Source organism: Lithobates pipiens, unplaced genomic scaffold (genome assembly GCF_037356315.1).
Source record: "Lithobates pipiens isolate NorthernLeopardFrog02 unplaced genomic scaffold, aLitPip1_a1.2 Scaffold_18, whole genome shotgun sequence".
NCBI lineage: Eukaryota > Metazoa > Chordata > Amphibia > Anura > Ranidae > Lithobates > Lithobates pipiens.
In genome coordinates this window covers 631,621,671-631,634,409 of record NW_027507758.1, presented here as the reverse complement: position 1 = coordinate 631,634,409, position 12,739 = coordinate 631,621,671, and positions in this window count along the sequence as shown.

The window sequence follows — 12,739 nt, the reverse complement described above, 5'->3', positions numbered from 1 at the left end:
CAATAAAATCAGCAGCTCCTTCGGGGGTCAGTGCTACATAAAAAATTGGAACTACCACCATTTTATTCTCTAATAGGGAAATATGTGCTAATAGGCTGCAGAAGATCTTTTGAGACATAGAAGGGAAATGGGTGCTAATAGGCTGCAGGAGATCTGCTGAGACATAGAAAGGGAAATGGGTGCTAATAGGCTGTAGGAGATCTGCTGGGTTATAGAAAGGGAAATAGGTGCTAATAGGTTGCAGGAGATATGCTGATACACAGAAAAGGAAAAGTGTTTAAATAGGTTGCAGGAAATCTGCTAAGATAAAGAAAGGGGGTGAAAAAACAATACAAATGGGTGCCCATAACCTGCCCACCAGGACATTATGATCACCCCTCTAATATTGAGTAGGTCCCCTTGTTGCTGCCATCAAAGCATGGAGTCCACTAAACAAAGAATCACACTGCCACCGCCGTCTTGTCTTCTTCCCATACTTCATCCTGGTGCCATCTCTTCCCCGGGTAAGTGGCGCACACACACACACCCATTAACAAGATGTAAAATAAAACATCATGCATCAGACCAGGCCACCTTCTTCCATTCCTCAATGCTTCAGTTCTGATGCTCATGTGCCCATTGTTGGCACTTTTGGCTTTCAACACATCAACATCAGTGACAACTTATTCACTTGCGGCCTAATATATCCCACTCTCTTCCAGATGCCGTTGTAATGCGGTAATCAATGTTATTCACTTTACCTGTCAGTGGACAGAATGTTATGGCTGATCAGTGTACGGCCTGCAGTAGCCATCATCCCTGCAAGGAGGGGAGGTGAGTCCTGAACTCTGGGGGCAGATCAGCAGCCACATAGAGTGGTGGCTGGGGGGAGTGAGGTGGAGTGAGGTGGTGGCCAGCTAAGATCTCTGACATCCCTGCCTGTTACTCTGTCTTCCTGTGGCTGTGGACTTTTAAAGGAGGAACACTGTTCTGCTTGAATCCTACCCTGCACACTGTCAGTCTGTCTCTTTATACCCTCATGCCCTGTCTGGAGGTGAAGAGGGAAGGAGAGGACGCTGGCGTGGCCTGTTGCTTGTTCGCCGCTTCTCCGCTCCCTGTTGTTTCTCCGCTTTGGTGGGCGGGTTCCAGCCGGCGCTTGTGTGTTCCACTTGTGTGTCCTGTGTTGGGCTGGAGACGAGGAGGGGACGAGGGGAGGACGAGGAAGGAGGAGCCCTATGACATCTGTTGCCAGCGGAGCGGCCGGCCAGTCGATTCCAGAGCCATCGATCAGGCGGGCAGCCGAACGGCCGAGTGCCCAAACAGCTTAGCGGCCGAGTATTCAAAGAGCCGAGCGGCCGAGTATTCAAACAGCCGAGCGGCTGAAATCAGCTATCTGGAGATGTGGAAGGAAAATGGAGTGACAAGGAACAGCTGAATACTATCACTGGCAGAGAAACTGAGTAGCAGAGTGTTTGAATGGCTGAGCAGGTCCTCTCCCTTAAGCTACACAGTTTTGTTGCTCTTGTTTGAACTTGGAAGCTGGTAAGCAGGTGCGGGGACTTGGATTATATTTTTTTAATTCTGCATTTTCCTTACTGTATTTTGCAATTTTTCACATAAACTGGGAACAGTGCAATTCTGGAAGGACTACAGTGTATTTGGCCTAAAATGAACTCCTGCACTATGTGGTAGCTATCCAGGGTATAGATTAATATAACCCTGATTGTATTTTATTTGTATTCCTTCATAGACATTTCGTGCATTGCACTTTAGTGCTACGGATATTTATTTTGTGCTTTTAAAATGCTGCTATTGGTACCATTATTACGTCTGAGTTATTCAGTTAAACAGCTGAAGAATTATACCAGTTTTTTGGCTCCACCATGTATTGCGGTGATTAAACAGCTGGGACTACTCCGCCGCCCACGTTATATCCATAGAAGCTCTCGGCGAAAGTTTGTTTGTTCACAGACTAATCATACCATCCCGACTCTTTGGTCAGCAATACGAACTGTTACTTCACGCATGCGTCAGCGGCGCGCTGGTGATCATCAGTTATGTGGTTTAAACATTTCTATGGCAACATCGCTTGCTGAGTTGAAGGAGAAACGTAGGGTGGATTTTAGTCTGTTGCGACCGGTGCGAAGATGTGTTGCGTTTTCAAGTAGCAAAATTGAACTTTTAAATGCACAATCTATTACAAACAAATCGTGTTTTATTCATGATCATATTCTGGATAAATGTTTGGATTTTATGTTCATTACAGAGACTTGGCATCAGCCAAATATTTTTTCTTCTTTAAACGAGAGCTGTCCTAAAGGGTATAGTTATCTTGAAATAGCCCGTAGCACAGGGCGAGGTGGGGGTCTGTTAGTTATCTACCGCAGCCATTTGGAGCTATCTTTGCAATTAGTACCAGATTTAGTGTCATTTGAATGTCTTGCTTTTAAATGTAAAATTCCTTTCCCTGTGTTGTTCATTCTTGTTTATAGGCCACCGAAAATTAGCTCATCATTTATTGCTGAGTTGTCAAATCTTTTAACAACCTTTTGTATATCAAATGTAAATGTTATTATTTTAGGAGATTTAAATATTCATGTTGATACCCCTTCGTGCCATCCCGCAGCGGAATTTCTTCAGCTGCTGGATTGTTTTAATTTAAAACAACTCGTTGATGTCCCCACACATACTGGATCTGGTCATTACGAATTTTGCTCCTTTGACTAATTTGCAGGTGTATGACCTAGGTGTGTCAGACCATATGGCTATTTCAATGGATTTGACATCATCATCCAGTTTTTATAAGCCCAAGCGGGACATTTGTTTTAGAAACTTAAAAAATATAAATCCTGAACTTTTGGCAATGGATTTTCAGCATCTATCTACACAATTTTGCTCTGTTGATGATGCGGTGGCTTATTATAATAGCCAGCTTAGCAGTCTGTTGGACTTTTATGCCCCACTTAAAACGAGAGCTGTTACTTTTACTCACTCAGCCCCGTGGTATACAGATGAGCTTCGTAAGATGAAGGCAGTGGGGCGGGTTCTTGAACGGCGTTTTCGAGCCTCTGGCCTCACTGTCCATAAACAAATTTACCGGGAGCATCAACATCTATATGCACAGTCCCTTAAGGAGGCTAGGTCGCAGTTCTATTCTAAAGTTATACGAAATAGTTCAGGAAATTCTAAGCAGCTCTTTTCAACTATAAATCAATTGCTTAAGCCAAATTCGCCATCGACTACTGCTATTTCGGAAGAGCGGTGTAATGAATTTATGGATTTTTTTAGATCCAAGATTGATCATATCCGTTCCTCTCTGTCTGGTCCTTTGGCTCAAACTGTCCATTTAAACTGTTTTGTGCCCCGACAAATGGATCATTTACCAGAGGTGTCGTTGGAAGAGGTACAGGGTATTGTTAAGCAAATGAAGCCCACAACCTGTTCCTTGGATCCTTTTCCAACTCCACTGGTAAAAACGTATGTTTCAGTTTTAAGTCCATTGATTACTGCTGTTGTTAATTACTCTTTTCGAACTGGCCATGTTCCTTCCATTTTAAAAAGTGCTGTTATTAGACCACTGCTTAAAAAATCCACTTTTGATCCGGAAGTCCTTTCTAATTATAGGCCTATTTCTAATCTTCCCTTTTTATCTAAGGTACTTGAGAAAGCAGTTGCAAGTCATCTTCAGGATCATCTCAAGCATAACAGCCTTTTTGAAAAATTTCAATCAGGCTTTCGTTTTGCTCATAGTACGGAGACCGCTCTTGTTCGGGTTACAAATGATCTTCTTATGTCATCTGATGCCGGTTCTCCGTCTTTACTTATTATGTTGGATTTGTCAGCTGCGTTCGACACTGTCGATCATGGCATTCTTTTAGATAGTCTTCGTTATAATGTTGGACTAAAAAATTTAGCCTTCAGTTGGTTCGAGTCATATCTTACAGATAGGATTGAACAAACTACATTGGGTCATTTTAAATCTAAACCGCATATGGTTACCTGCGGAGTTCCCCAAGGGTCAGTGCTTGGCCCGATTTTATTTATTCTATATCTTACTCCCTTGGGCCATATTATAAATCGTTATAATATTTCTTTCCATTGTTATGCTGATGATACACAGCTTTATGTAAAAGCTGCAGCTGAAACTCCTTCAGTGCAGTCACCCCTATCAGTCCTTACCGCCTGTCTGGAGGAGATAAAGGAGTGGATGGAACAACATTTCTTGCAACTAAATAGCTCCAAAACTGAGTTTATTATGATTGGAACATCTCACCAGATTAAATCATCGCTGATAACAAGTATTGCCTTTTCAGGCTCTAAAATTCCAGTTTCGTCTGTTGTTACTAATCTTGGTGTAAAAATGGATTCCCAACTCACTTTTGAAGCTCATATAAATCAAGTATGCAAGACTTCTTTCTACCACCTTCGTAATATCTCTAAACTTCGTCCTATCCTTTCTTTTTCCGATGCTGAAAGATTGATTCATGCCTTTGTCTCCTCCAGGCTGGATTATTGCAACGCACTTCTCATTGGGATTCCGAGAAAGAGCATGCAGAGGTTGCAATACGTTCAAAACTCTGCAGCGAGGATCCTAATGAGAGTGCGGAAGCATGAGCATATCACTCCAATTTTAAAATCTCTTCATTGGCTGCCGGTCTCTACAAGGATTGAGTATAAGGTCTCTCTTCTTGTGCATCAATGCATACATGGACAAGCTCCACCTTATCTTAAGGAACTTCTTAGATTGCAAAATCTACCGCGTTCTCTTCGCTCAACTAATTTGAATTGTTTAGAGGTTCCAAAAACGAGGTTGAAAACCATGGGAGATAGGGCCTTTTGTGCTGCTGCCCCACGTCTGTGGAATGCTTTGCCTGATAGTCTGAGGGTTTCTCAGTCTACTGAAAATTTTAAAAAGGGGTTGAAGAATTTTCTTTTTAGCAAATGTTTTGTAAATTAAGCGGTTTGTTTGTTTTTATTGTAATTATGTAGCACTTTGAGGTCTTTTGATGGAAAGTGCATTATAAATAAAATTTATTATTATTATTATTATAAAAGCAAGTCTGCCACTAAGAAGGCACCACCGCAGCCTGCGCAGTGCCCCAGTGACATTTTGAATCAATTTAAAGCGCTGCTGGCGGACATGGAGCAGGTGGCGGCGTAGGCGGCCGCTCCACCCTTTCTGGCGACTCCTCGAGCAAATGATACTACTGTTATCCTTGCGGCAATTCAGCAAAGCAGAACCTCATTGCTGGTCCGCATAGATCACTTGGAGGAGGAATGCAATCTCATTAGAGCGGACTTAGACAAATTTAGGCGCAGACTCTCTGAAACCGAATTGTGAATCTCTGCCGCGGAGGACATCACTACCCGCCATGATGACGCCATTCATACTCTACAGCGTACTGTTCAAACTCTGGTGGCTAAATCTGATGATGCAGAAAATCACCTTCGGAGGAATAATGTAAGAGTCCTAGGCCTCCCGGAGGGGGCGGAGGGGGATCACCCGGCTGAATTTGCAGAGGGCTCCTTTAAGACACTTCTTAATCTGACTGAGGTTCCTCCAACATACGTTGTGGAAAGGGCTCACAGGGTCCCAACTGGCCGGGGTACCCCTGGGGCCCCACCTAGGCCCTTCCTTGTGCGATTCCTCAACTATAGGGATCGGGACCGTATCCTCTGTGAGGCTCGTAACATCCGGCCCTGCCCTTTGAGAGCATGGTGGTACATCTTTACCCTGACTTCTCGGCAGACCTATAGAGACGACGCAAGACCTTCACAGACATCAGAAGACGGCTCTGAGAACGGAATATGAAATATAACATGCTCTACCCTAGTCGTCTGCGGGTTCAGCACGGGGGCTCGGTAAAGTTCTTTGAATCTCCTGCAGAGGCGGATGCCTGGCGACAGTCCCTGTGATAAGCTGGGCCTACATACCTGGCTTTAACTCTGACGGTTATGGGTTTTTTCTTTTGCCCTTATTCCAAGAGTTTCGGCTGTTCTAGTTCCTGGCTGATTTGCCACTTATGCATCAAATGGTTGACAAAGTTTGGCCTCTCTAGTTCAGGGTAGGGTGTTTATGTAGGCACTTAGCTATATTGCAGTGTTACCTTTGTTGCACCATATGTACCTTTCATTTTGCTGGGACGCATACGATCCTGGGGACTGAGGAGGGGCACACACTGTCCAGTTATTCATGTCAGTGACCGGAGGGTCGCAAAAGCGGAGTCGGAAGCTCCAGGGACACAGACACCATGTCTATAACAGATAGAATATTTTTTGCTAATTTTTTGGTTTTTGTTTTCTTTTTTGTATATTGGTCCATTTTTGACCTTACCAATGGTCATGCCCTTCAGGGCTTTTTTTGGACACGGTTTGGGAAAAAGTTGCATGTGCCAGTTGTTTTGTTTTTTATGCAGGCAGGGTGTTTATGGGGTTCAAGGGTTAGCATACTTAGTAAGTGCAGCCTTCCAAGTCAGCCTTATTGCTTTTCACATGATTTGTTACATGCATGACTCGCATAACCAACTGTATTTCTCTCTGTTAATGCAAGTATATTGTTTAATATCTGACAGGTTAATGGGTGACAATGGCGGGATCAATGTTTAATGTGGTATCTTGGAATGTCCGAGGCCTAAATGACAAGTTCCGTAGAGCTTTAATGTTTACATTTTTAAAAACGATCAGCCAACATGTGGTGTTTCTGCAGGAGACGCATCTGGATGGGAGCAGGGTGCTGGCCTTACATAGAGCCTGGATACAGAGGGCGATACATGCAACATACTCCACCTATTCCAGGGGAGTCTCAATCCTAATTAGTAAGGCGGTACCCTGCACCATACACCATGTTATCGCAGACCCAGGAGGCAGGTTTTTCATTGTTGTTGCTGATATAAGTACTTGCAAGATGGTTTTAGTCAACGTCTATATACCTCCTCCTTTCCAGATTCAGATCCTATACGATCTTCTGGGTAAACTGGCGCCTTACATGCATCTTCCTCTTCTTATAGCAGGGGAGTTCAATGCCATACTTTCCACTGCTTTAGATTCCTCAAATGTACAGTATCTAGAGTGGCATTGACTGACCTTTCTGCCTGGGCGGCAGCAGCCTCCCTGACAGAACTGTGGCGATGGAAAAATCCCACCACTAGAAGTTACTCTCATTTGTCAAAAACGCATAGATCCTCCTCGAAGGATTGATTTAGCTTTTGCCAATGCGTCAATGTTGCAGTTAGTGGGTGGAGCCAAATACCTGGCAGGTGGCATCTCAGATCATGCGCCCCTATCGGTACACATTGGTCCCCCCTCGGCTTCTGGGGGGGGGGGGCATGGAGGTTAAACCATGGCTGGTTGGAGGTGGAAGAGGTGTCCTCCCAGGTAGCGCCACATTTTAGTAACTGTGATAATGATAATATAGGGTCTGCTGACCCCACAACGGTTTGGGATGCATTTAAGGCCTGCATGCTTGGACATTACATTTCAGCCATCAAGCAGGCCCGCAGGTCACATAATAAGAAAGAGCAGGAATTACAGGACAGGGAGAGGGTTTGTGCATTGGCTCATGCAAAAAATCAGTCGGACGTCACATATGAGGAACTTCTGGAGGAGAGGCGCATGCTGGCACTTCATTTCACTGACTTAGCACACACATCTAGGACAAAATTAGCTGAATCCCTTTTTGAGCAAGGGGATAAAAATGGTAAGTTGCTGGCATTTTTGGTGGCAGAACAGAGAGTACAAACAAACATACCCTGCATTAAAAATGATAGGGGAGACGTTCTTACAAACCCAACTGACATCATGGACATGTTTGTGGAGTACTACAAGGCTTTGTATGCTCCTATTCCGGCCTATGATCCCCTAGACTTAGATGTGTTGCTGGCATCCCTGAATGTCCCGGTGCTGTCTGAGATGGACAGGGACATTTTGGAGGCCGACATAACTGACATTTTTTTTGAAAAGGTCATCAGGTCCTCCCCCCCCCCCCCCCCCACAAATCTCCCGGACCTGACGGTTTTTGTATTGAATGGTATAGGCTACATATGGAGGACCTGGTCCCTAGACTTAAAGCTCTGTTTTGTTACTGTCTTAAACACAAGTGCCTCCCCGACTCATTATTAGAAGCGCAGGTGATTCTTCTGCCGAAGCCGGGCACAGACCCCTTATAATGCTCGTCATATAGGCCTATAGCGCTGCTGAATCAGGATCTAAAAATTTTAACGAAGGTGTTGGCTAACAGACTTTCCCAAGTTATTACTACCTTGGTGGACATAGATCAGACGGGCTTTATTCTGCAAAAATCTACTGACACCAACCTTCGTAGACTGTTTGCTCACTTACAAATTGAACATGACAGGATGGGAATTAGGGTGTAGTGGTGTCCCTTGACATGGCCAAGGCCTTTGATTCTGTATACTGGCAGTATATGTTGGCAGTTCTGCGGCACATGGGCTTTGGAGAGGTTTTTGTGACTTGGATCTCTCTGCTCTATAGTAATCCCCAAGCGGCCATAAAGATACAGTAGGTACCTCGGTCTCCTCTCAGTTTAGAGTGGGCAGGGGCACGCGTCAAGGGTGCCCACTGTCCCCATCCTTGTTTGCTCTAGCAATAGAGCCCTTGGCTATAGCTCTGCGGAGGTCACCTGAGGTTGGAGCATTAGAGGTAGGGGGTATCTGGGATTGCATAGCATTATACGCGGATGACATGCTTCTCTTTCTGCGAGATGCAGGGCCATCCCTGGAGGCGGTGTTCAGAGTACTTGACAAATTTGCTGTGTTCTCCGGGCTCCGAGTTAATTGGGAGAAGTCTAATGTGATGGCTATTAACAAAGATGCCCAGGCTCTAGCGACCAACAGGGTACCCACTGAATGGGTGAAGGAGTTCAAGTATTTGGGTGTACAAGTATCCCCCTGAGTTGGTGACTTTCTGTCCCTAAACCTTCTCCCGTTACTAGCCAGGGTTAAAGTGCAGCTAGATTCGTGGAAACATTTGCCATTGTCCCTGATTGGTAGGTTTAACCTACTTAAAATGAAAGTTCTACCGTTTTCCTATACCTCCTGCGAAACACTCCAGTTTGGATTCCCTGTTCATTTTTTAGGAGGGTGAATAGTCTATTTAGCTCCTTTCTATGGGCCGCCACACACCCCAGAATAAGTCTTCATACCTTGCAGGAGCCCTGGGGTCAACGTGGCTTGGCATTACCAGACCTTTTTAAATATTTCATAGCAGGGCAGATGGTAATTGCCCGACACTGGCTGACAAAGGACGATGGGGATTCAGCAACAGTACTAGAGGCAGCCCTTCTGGGCTCATATGAGAGCTTATCCTACTTAGTATACAGGGGCCCACAAGCCTCTCCATCTTTGACTGCCTCAATGCGAGCAATGGTGCGAGCGTGGGACAAGGCACAGATCTTGATGAAAAACGAAGTGGGGAGCTGGTCACAAGACACCCCCCTTTGGTTCAATCCCAGACTACCGTACTTTTTTGTGCGATTCCTGATCCAGTGATATGAACCAGGGTTAGCATCAAACAATTGAAGCATGTAGTGGGGGGGACAAAGCTATTCATGTTTGACCAACTGAAAGTTAAATACAACCGTCCAAATTGGTCTCTATTTTGATATCTCCAGTTGAGACATGCCTTCCTCACTCAGTTCGGTTCTGACACTCTGGAGCTGGGTGTGTGTCCCCTGGAGAGTATGTTGAGAACGGAGGACTTGATGAAGCCCCTCTCCACAGTCTACAAAGAACAATTTGTCGAAAGGCCAAACATGCGGGATTGGGACGACATGTGGGATTACCCGTTCAAAACCCTGGTGTCAGTCAGAGACAGGCTCATTCAATTCAAAATTTTACACAGGGTGTACTATACCCCTGCAAGGATAGCTGGGATATATGGTACGGGTGCAGCAGGGTGCTGGCGCTGCACAGATAGCCACGCTGACTTTGACGATATATTTTGGCAGTGCCGGTAGATAAAGGACTTCTGGAAAGATGTGACGCACACTATACAAACAGTACTTTCGGTGCCAATGGGACATGTGTTTTTTGTATTGTATGTGTTGAAAAACTGTTTAATAAATAAAAATTTACAAAAAAAACATCTTATTGTCTCAGTGTTTATGTGATATGTTCTGGAATATCAAGTAAGATGAAGAAGGGCATTCCTTCCCTTGTTGGTGAGCACTTGTTCTTAGAGTTCTGTTTCAGCTGCAATCCAGTTCAGAAAGAAAAAAAAAACAACAGAGAAAAGAGAAGATCTGATTGGTCAGGCCAAGAGGGACCCGGGTCCTCCAAGATGCACCAAACACTAAACAGTCCAGATTAAATTTGTTCCCATGGGGGGCAGAAGTTCTTAAATGTACAACAACCCTCCTATTACCCGCCTCACATCCACATTATATTATCATGTGACCAATACCATCCAAATTATTCTTACTTTAATTTCCCAAAGATAATTTTCTACACGGAGGCCTGTATAGATCAAATGACAGAACCAAAGCTGGTGGAGGAGGACTGGAGTCACATGACTAAGAGGATACAAAACCTCACCCTGGAGATCATCTACCTGCTGACCAGAGAGGTGAGGAGGATTCTGGGAGGTCACATGACATCACTCTTATCTCTATTAATAAAACACAGACCTGATCAGAGAGGTGAGGAGGATTCTGGGAGGTCACATGGCATCACCCTTATCTCTATTAATAAAACACAGACCTGACTGGAGAGCTGAGGAGGATTCTGGAAATCTAACATGATATTCCTATTGGTTCCTCAATACAGAGATTTCCTCTTCTGAAGTCAGGTGATCATATGACCATCACAGTGCCTCCATCTGACTCCCTAAAACCTGAGAGACACAACATGCAGAAGATTCTAGAAGTCACCAAGAAGATGATGGAGCTGCTGACAGGAGAGGTGAGCGGTGCCGGGAATTCTGGGACATTATCCAGTAACAGACAAGGGATGTGTCTGGATAGTGACTGTATCATTGTGTGTGTCAGGTTCCTATAAGGTGTCAGGATGTCACTGTCTATTTCTCCATGGAGGAGTGGGAGTATTTAGATGTTCACAAGGATCTCTACAAGGACCTCATTATGGACAATCAGCCACCCCTCACATTACCGAGTAAGAGAAGACTGTATGGTAAAGGATTGAGCAGTATGGAGGGTCCACCTAGATTCCCCATCATCTGATAAACACATAGAAACAATGTATTCAGTCAGTGTGTGTGTTCCCTACAGATGGATCCAGTAATGGGAACCCACTAGAGAGATGTCCCTGTCCTCTGTATTCCCGGGATTCCACACAGGAAGATCACACCATCCCCCACCATCATCAGGTAGATGAGGAAGAATCATTGATAGTATCATTAGGATCTGTACATTATCTGCATTTCTACAATTGCTGTCATTTTCATTCTATATTCATAGTGGAAACCTGAGAGATTCTAAAGTTGAAGTTAAAGAGGAGATAAAAGAGGAGGATGATGAGGATGAGGTGATGGAGGAATCAGAGTTTCTGTATATTATGGTATTCTATTTTGTATGTATTGCATACAGCACTAATAATGTTTTCATTACATGTTTGCATTTGTTCGAGTCCTGATTAGAATTAGCCTGCCTATGTTACGCCCCTTGTTAACAAACTACAATTGTAATACTAATGTGATACCTACATAAGCATATGTATAAAAGTCTTTAATTGTGTCAAATATCAGATCACACACAGACCCTCCAAATGTCCCCCAAATACATAGAAGAACCTTGGGGGGGTCTGTATGCTGTTTTTGTAATTTATAAGTGTATGAGTATGATCTCAGGTATTAGTATGAAGACATGTCTGATGAAATAAACCAAGGGGTCTACTTATAGAAAATTCATTGGATGAATGTGACAATCATTCATCCAGCCATTACAAATTCTGAGCATAATGTAGCAAAGTGATTTCCTATGATTGCAATACTGCATTATGGCCACTAAATAGAGGCAAGGAAATCAGTGTATGAAATAAAATACATCCAATTTTCATCACAGCTGGGTGAATGCTGGTCACATTCGTTCAACTATTTTTTTTTTTTTTAAACAGACCTCTAAGTGTTTGTGAAATCTTACACAACAAAATGTACTCAGACAATGAAAGATAATGACTCAATTTTTATTTTTCTACTGCTATCAATGGCCAACACAGTATAACACTTCATCCATGTCTTTGGTGATCTCTGATCTCCTTATGAACTCAGGGATGTACAATTTCTATCGCCTGACACCGGGACATGCAGTTCTGAGGGATGGACAGGTCATTTTTTTGTTAACATTTAGCCCTGTTGTGGGCAAGCATGGAGCAGGTTTACTTGTAGGATGGAAGCATTTGGGTGGCTGAGCGAATGTTTCCACACCCCCCGGTAAAGTGCCCTCACCCCGACACACACCCGCTATGTATCCCGGGCTCCTCTCGCCCATCTGGGACCCACAACCAGCATAGCGGGTGATGATGAGTAGAGGGGAGGGAGGAGAGAGAACACACATCCACTCTCCTCCCCTTCTGGTTCCTGACCCGGAAGTGACATGTATGACATCACTTCCGGGTCATTGTTCACTGTTTCCTGGCCAACAAAGCTGGGAAAGAATATAATGCAGTGCAATCTGTTCTGCATTAGATTCAGTGGAGCACAGGGGAGACATCGGGAGCCTTTTAGACCCTGGATGTCTCATTAAAGAGAACCTGTCACCAAAAAAATCATCACATAGGGGACTTTGTCT